The sequence below is a fragment of the Pseudophryne corroboree genome, chromosome 4 (assembly GCF_028390025.1).
Source record: "Pseudophryne corroboree isolate aPseCor3 chromosome 4, aPseCor3.hap2, whole genome shotgun sequence".
In the NCBI taxonomy this organism is placed as follows: Eukaryota; Metazoa; Chordata; class Amphibia; order Anura; family Myobatrachidae; genus Pseudophryne; species Pseudophryne corroboree.
Window position 1 is genome coordinate 387,441,841 of NC_086447.1, and position 6,000 is coordinate 387,447,840.

Sequence of the window (6,000 nt, forward strand, 5' to 3'; positions counted from 1 at the left end):
CTCCCAAAAGACATGGAAAACAGTACCCTCAGAGTTGACACATACGCCAAGAGAATTTAGAAGTAGAGGGCCAAATCCTGTGTAGTTTAGAAGGGGTAAGAGAGTCTGTTTAGTAATTTCATGTGCATTTCAGCATGGTTAGTGCATTTGGACAGGGAAAAAGAGGAGAGATGTATAATTTTTTCCCAATATTTTAGAGTGAATGTATGCTGAAGATCACACTCCCAACTAAGGGGTAAATTTACTAAGGTGGGAGTTCTATTTAAGATGGGATGTTGCCCATAGCAACCAATCAGATTATACTTCTCATTTATCTAGCACCTTCTAGAAGATAATACCTGGAATCTGATTGGTTGCTATGGGCAACATCCCATTTTAAATAGAACTCCCATCTTAGTAAATTTACCCCTAAGTTGGGAAGAGGTCTTAGTTGTCAAGTCTGGCGATAAGAGCAACTGTACCAATAGGAAATAGCACTGCATGATGAAGATTTAGTTAACCTATTCAAAATACGATCAGGGGGAGTTTGGAAAACTTTAGGGTTATTTGCCAATTCATCTATCCAATGTTTAAGATGGAGGTAGTGTAACCATGCTGAAGGCTCCAAATTAAATTTAGCTGTTAAATCCGCTAGATGTAAAATGGAAGTTGGGGAGAGAATATCAGCAAGGGAATGAATACCTAAACGTCTCCAATAAGAAAAATGTAAATGAGGTAATACTGTATCCAAAGCATGTAGAGAAACATTTCTAGTAGGGAGAGTGATGTCAAAATGAGCCAAGTGTCTGAGGTCCCATATTTTCAAGGTATCAAGGATAGAGTAGGGGAAAAATGGGAAATGAGGGCGTAGTTGTCGAGGTAGCCAAAACAAATCAGGGAGAGGGAACTCTTGTAAAAGACCCCGCTCCAAATCTACCCAAGGTTTGTAGTTTGGAGGAAGGAATAGGTCACTTATCTGAGCGAGTAAAGCTGCCTCGTGATAGTTGGTTATATTAGGTTGAGCCCTCCTTGGGATTTAGAACGAGTCATACATGAGTACGCTAATCTGGGGGGTTTACGTTTCCATACATAAGACATCAATCTTCTTATTTGAGTCAATAATTTACGAGGGATAACATAGGGGCTAGCCTGAAGTAAATACATCAGTTTTAGCAACAACATCATTTTAAATGCCGCCACGCAGCCCAGTCAAGAGATCTCGTGATACATCCATGATGAAGTTAAAGAAGTTAACTGGGACAATAAAGGGGTATAATTAACAGCATGTATGTTTGTAATATGAGATGGAATATAGATTCCTAAATACAATAAGGCAGAGTCTTTTCAAGTAAACAGGAATCGAGTCTAAAGGGACCTCAAGACAGGAGTGGGAATATTGATGGGAAGAGCGTCAGATTTGGTGGTATTTAATTTATAATATGAAGTAGCACTATAGCAGTCTAGTATGGAATGGAATGTGAGTATCGAGGTCTCTAGGCTGGTTACAAATAATAAAACATCATCAACGAAAAGACACAGTTTATGGGAGGTATTACAAACCGAAAGACACGGGAAATCAGCAGCTAAGCAAATCTTTTGAGCAAGAGGCTCAATAGCCAGTGTGAATATTAGCGGGCAGAGTGGGCACCCTTGTCTAGTGCCATTAGATATGTGAAAAGGTGACAATAGGAAACCATTACTAAAAACTCTAGTAGAGGGGTCCTTATAGAGGGCAAGAATGGAGCGTAAGATGTCTCCCTGGAATCCAAACCTGGACAATACCTGGTGCACATATCCCCAATGAAGACGATCAAATGCCTTTTCGGCGTTGAGAGAGAGCAGGAGGAATAGGGAATTGGTATGGGAACAAATGTGACATTTTTAAATGCATTATCTTCAGAAACATAATAAGGCTGCAGAGAAATTAAGACTCTTTTGGGGGCCCTCTTAGTATTTTTGTAATTTCTAATACAGTACAGTTTAAAATGTAACTTTTATTTAATAACGTTAAAACGAAAAAAAGTAGGGAGACAAAATAATAATAGTCATGTTGAATAAGATTTGCAATATGTGTGGCCAGGGAATGTGGATAAGCACTAGTTTTACAGTACACACGAAAAAGTCAAATCTACACAAAAATCCAGATCCACAAAAACACCTGGATCCAGACTACATTAGCACAAGAATACCTGGAAACACACAAACACATATAGAGCCACACTAATGTCAGGGAAATACAATCATATCAACATAATGTTTACACAAACACATCTAGATCCATACTAAGGGGGTAATTCAGATATGATCGCTGCTGTGTGTTTTTGCACAGCAGGCAATCAGAACTGAACTGCGCATGCGTATGCACTGCACTGCGCCGGCGCGTCACACGGCTGCAATGGGGATCACCAGTCAGCGACGGGTTTGTGCAAAGGATCCATTTGCACGGGCATTTTCAAGGAGATTGACAGGAAGAGGGCGTTTGTGGGTGTCAACTGACCATATTCAGAGAGTGTTTGGAAAAACGCAGGCGAGTCCAAGCGTTTGAAGGGAGGGTGTCGGACGTCAAATCCGGTCCCGAACAGGCTGATGTGATCTCTACGCAGCCAAGGATTTACTCAGCCGCTGCGACTGCACAAAATCAGTTTGTGCAGCTCTGCTACACATGCGTTCGCACACTTGCACAGCTAAAATACACTCCCCCTGTAGGCGGCGACTATCTGATTGCAGGGCTACAAAAGTCGCTGCCCAGTGATCAGATCTGAATTACCCCTGATAATGTCGATTATTTTACAGGAAAGAAAGCTATACCTTATACACACTTAGAATACACTTTACCATGAAGCCGCTGCGGCCGCTGAACTTAGTACACACGCTACTTACTTTAACCACTGTTTGCGTACGGAGTCCTGTATCACTGTACGGACTTAGCGTACAAACGCCACGCTGGGGGTACAAAGTACACACAGCGCACACACACCCAGAGATACACTTTAAACCTTTACAGTAATGCAATGCAATGCTATTACACTTTAAACCTTATGCAGCAATGCAGTGTGATGCTATTACACTTTAAACCTTATGCAGCAATGCAGTGTGATGCTATTACACTTTAAACCTTCACAGGGCAATGAAGACACGACACGAATTGTGATTTAACCGCTGGGTTCCGACACCACAGTGGATTATTGCTGAAAGGGTGTTACAATACAAATAATACAATACAATATAACAGAGTAAATGGCTACAGTCAATGTTACATACGTGAGTGGATTCGCTTGCGCTACCCGGTCCGGTCCTCCGCCATCTGATAGATAACGTTGTGAGCCTTGTGTCTCACCAGGCCAGAAGCAGGCTCTCTTTATACACTTCTTCCAAAAGCAATACAATAGATACTGTAATCCCTTTGTCCATTGGACACAGGAATGCACTTTTACAGTAGAGGAGAGGTTATAGGTCTGTTTGAATAGGTGGGCGATGTCTTTTTTTACTGCTCTTGTGGGTGGTCTCCTCTGGATTCCCGCCGCATACATAATGTACAGTAAATACAGTTTATATCTATGTTCTGCTCCTGCACATAACTATCCGCAGGAACATGCGATCTTCCTCAAACCAACACCGGAATGTTTCCCTTAAAATACTCTACAGCTGGATACCAAACACCACCTTGTAACCTTGTTCTGTCCCCTCCTATTCTGTAAAGGTGAATCCCTTTGTTCTGAAACCATTTAAACTGTTATTTTCTGGTGTGGTGCAGGGGGACTATGTGTACATTGTGCACTATTTGGATTAAATATGTAATGTGTTTTGATAGCTCTCCATGCGTTCACAAACTCTACCGTAAATACCCATACCACACGCTGATGCGCACGACCGCGGGAGCGGCCATATGCAAATTGCAAATATGTGCACGCACAGCAGAACAAGTACACACGCGGAGGCCATCTGTGTGTTGTTTGTACGTGATGTGTGTACTGCAATATTTTTCGACTTTGACACCCCCATAACCACACAATCACACCCGAATTCACATTAAATTAACAAATTCAGAGAAGTAAAAATACCCAACTTCACACGGAATTCACAAAACACACCTAGATCCACAAAAACTTCACACAGTCTCACTTGGAACCACATTAAATTCACACAAAAACACACCCAGATTCATAATAATTCTTTAATAACAGAATGACATCATGTAAATGACATATAGGGGTGTATTCAAGTAATACGACAAGTCGTAAAAACTGCATTTTACAACTTTTTAGGTCGAATCTGGATTCGACCTATTCAAGTCTGTTGCCATTTTTCCGACTTGTCAGAAACCACATGGATCGGAGGATTGGCCACGGTGATACGTATTTTGTCGGATTTGCGGGCGTTTCCGGGTTTTAGCCTGTTTTCAACAATCCTGATTCGACTTAAAAAAAGTTGGATCGGCATTGTCGGAGACGGGCAGAAACCTGTCGGAAATGCCCGCAAATTGAATAGTGAAGTGTCGGAGAGGATCAGACACTAATTGAATATACCCCGGCCCATAATGATCTTCTTGTAATAATGTCCTAGGGAATGAGAAACATGCCTGGTCTCTACACAATCAGGATAGGTGAGTATTGTACTTCCTCAGAGACATTTCTTTATCAGGAACAATGCCTGAAGGCAGATTACTGGTTTAGCTGGATCTAATTTCATGCTGATCTTAAAACACATTTCATAGTACCAAAATACAGTAATGTTATTCTATATATGTAATATATTCTGCATCTGTGCAGTATTTCACTGATAATGATAACTTTATTCACGTGTTCTGTGCATGGTGTGTGAGGTTGTGTCCACATTAGTCACAACATAAAACACAATTAAGATGAAATGTACTTACCAGAAGAGAAAGCACATACACTTATCACTAGACTTGTTCTCTCTCTATCCTAACAAGCAGTTTAGTAATAGTATATGTTATTTTCTAAACAGCAAACATCAGCAATATATCTTCTGCAGAGAGCTGAGCAACGAGCAGCAAATAAATACAAAGAATGCAGCTTACCCAATATGCAGATGAAAGAGCCCAACAAGAATGTAAGATGTACACACTCCGGATCGCTCCCTGCTGATAGTGCCAGAAGCAATCACTGAATGATTATATAAAAGGCGAGGTCACGAGGTGTGATCCAGCAATCCGGTTGGACAATACTGTTAGTAGATTTGCATATAGCAGATCATAATTATTATTATTGTTTAAAGTTGGAAAATCAGACAATAGTCCCCGAGTGAGTGAGCAGGAGACTCCATCATTAGCAGCAATGATAGTATACACTATGGCCCTCATTCCGAGTTGTTCGCTCGTTATTTTCCTTCGCATCGGTGCGATTTTCCGCTAACTGCGCATGCGCAATGTTCGCACTGCGGCTGCGCCAAGTAAATTTGCTAAGAAGTTTGGTATTTTACTCACGGCATTACAAGGTTTTTTCTTCGTTCTGGTGATCGTAGTGTGATTGACAGGAAATGGGTGTTTCTGGGCGGAAACTGGCCGTTTTATGGGTGTGTGTGAAAAAACGCTGCCGTTTCTGGGAAAAACGCGGGAGTGGCTGAAGAAACGGGGGAGTGTCTGGGCGAACGCTGGGTGTGTTTGTGACGTCAAACCAGGAACGACAAGAACTGAACTGATCGCACTGGAAGAGTAAGTCTCGAGCTACTCAGAAACTGCAAAGAAAAATCTTTTCGCAATATTGCGAATACTTCGTTCGCAATTCTGCTAAGCTAAGATTCACTCCCAGAGGGCGGCGGCTTAGCGTGTGCACTGCTGCGAAAAGCGGCTAGCGAGCGAACAACTCGGAATGAGGGCCTATAATACATATAATACAAGTAACTGACCCTTTTCAGCAGTAGCCATAATACGAAGAAGTCGGGATTCCCAGCCTACTTATTGTGCTTGGTAACACTGTGCTCAGTGGATGTGAGGGTGTAACATCTGTCACTGCATTGATCGCTAGATTGCAGGCCCCAAGGAAAAAGTTTGAAACGACC

At 41.8% G+C, this 6,000-nt stretch overlaps 1 protein-coding gene across 1 annotated transcript in view; it reads right to left on the reverse strand.

The window, feature by feature from the left end:
* LOC134911447 (glutathione S-transferase 3-like) overlaps positions 1–5,089 on the reverse strand; it is an 89,873-nt gene extending 84,784 nt beyond the window's left edge. Inside the window, exon 1 of the mRNA XM_063919651.1 lies at positions 5,021–5,089. The gene's annotated coding sequence lies outside the window, so the exon portion shown is untranslated. The remainder of the gene's footprint in view (positions 1–5,020) is intronic.
* Positions 5,090–6,000: the final 911 nt, after the last annotated feature.